The sequence below is a fragment of the Bos indicus x Bos taurus genome, chromosome 20 (genome assembly GCF_003369695.1).
Source record: "Bos indicus x Bos taurus breed Angus x Brahman F1 hybrid chromosome 20, Bos_hybrid_MaternalHap_v2.0, whole genome shotgun sequence".
Taxonomy (NCBI): Eukaryota; Metazoa; Chordata; class Mammalia; order Artiodactyla; family Bovidae; genus Bos; species Bos indicus x Bos taurus.
In genome coordinates this window covers 48,817,240-48,819,115 of record NC_040095.1, presented here as the reverse complement: position 1 = coordinate 48,819,115, position 1,876 = coordinate 48,817,240, and the positions used below count along the sequence as shown (strand labels likewise).

Below are 1,876 nucleotides of genomic sequence, written 5' to 3'. Positions count from 1 at the left end.
AGCTTACTGGGGAATCACACCCTTATCCCCTGCATTGCAACATTGATTCTTAACCACTGGACAACCAGGGAAGTCCTCATAGTATGTGGGAGAGCTTTACCAATGCAGAGGTTCTGAATGTCTCTCCCAGGCAGCAGTAGCAACAGTATTTATTTATTGTTATCTCTGTGGCTTTATGTAACATTTTTTCTGTAACTGAGATTTTTTTGCTAGATTATTATTAACACAAAAATCTATCTAGTAAAATTTTAATTTTAGTTTTGATACATGATTAGTGATTCTTTTTCAAAGTGTTTGCATTATTTGATTCTTTTAATTTGATAACAATTTTATAATATCTTAATAAAATAGGAATTGTAAGTAAGGCCCATGCAAATTTAGGACCATATGAATCTTGTAGGGGAGCAAAGTCTGCCACCACAAATGTGTCTCCTTTTTATGAGCATTATTTTAGGCTGATTAGTTTTAAGAGACTAAAGAGTCTGGAAGTTTACTTAACTGCCTATAAGAATTTAGAGGGAGGGTCCATACCAAGAAGAGAGTAATCTACAGAGATAACTACAAAGATTATAAGCTGGTTTTGATAGTCTGGGTAGAATTTAGCAACACATCTTTGTTCAAAGCTTTCTCTGTGTCCCATTATGTCTACATGGCAGGAAAATCATGTTATTGTTGTTGTTTTATAAATGGTGGGAATATGGTTTATTAAGCTTGTACCTTAGTACAGGCACTGGGCTTTCCCCATGGTGCTCTTAATGTTCAAAACCTAGACCTTCTGCCAAGTTTTCTTGAGCAGTGGCACCAAGAATTTGAAAGCTAAGTGGATTTTTTACATCACCTGTCATCTTTGTGTGGCCAAGAGCTATGGCCAGACACAGCACCTTCTTTATCTAGAACTTGATGGTGGACTTCACTTAATCAGCTTTGGCCACCACATTCTCGTTGTGGGTCAGCAAGGAAGGAAACTTGCCAGAATTATTCAGGCCTCCACTGAGGATATGTGGGATCTGTTTGATCAGATTCTGAAACAAAAAAGGTATCATACTTCTTGGCCATCTTCTTGACCAGTTTCTTATTCTTGTTGGGTTTCTTCAGTGTCTAACCATGTCCATGTCGGGGAAATCCACAACCTTGGCCTCGTCACAGTGGTGCTGGTCTCCAGAACACATGCAGAGAACCTGGGGCATGTAGAAGACTTAATCTTCAACTCAGTCCAGTTCAGTCGCTCAGTCGTGTCCGACTCTTTGCGACCCAATGAATTGCACCACGCCAGGCCTCCCTGTCCATCACCAACTCCCGGAGTTCACCCAGCCTCACATCCATTGAGTCGGTGATGCCATCCAGCCATCTCATCTTCTGTCATCCCCTTCTCCTCCTGTCCCCAATCCCTCCCATCATCAGGGTCTTTTCCAATGAGTCAACTCTTCACATGAGGTGGCCAAAGTATTGGAGTTTCAGCTTCAGCATCAGTCCTTCCAATTAACACCCAGGACAGATCTCCTTTAGGATGGACTGGTTGGATCTCCTTGCAGTCCAAAGGACTCTCAAGAGTCTTCTCCAACACCGCAGTTCAAAAGCATCAATTCTTCGACACTCAGCTTTCTTCACAGTCCAACTCTCACATCCATACATGACCATTGGAAAAACCATAACCTTGACTAGACGGACCTTTGTTGGCAAAGTAGTATCTCTGCTTTTCAATATGCTATCTAGGTTTGTCATAACTTTCCTTGCATGTCCCCAAAGCATTTCTCCTTCTGAGGTCATAGTTCTTCAGACTGACCTGAAGCTCCACTGTCTCTAAAAGCTTCCACTTCCCACACTGGTTCCCTTGCACCACCTCCTAGAAGGTGTCTCTGAAGACTTTGTTGCTCAT

At 41.9% G+C, this 1,876-nt stretch overlaps 1 pseudogene; it reads right to left on the bottom strand.

The window, feature by feature from the left end:
• Positions 1-718: 718 nt before the first annotated feature.
• Positions 719-1,876, bottom strand: LOC113878816 (annotated as a pseudogene).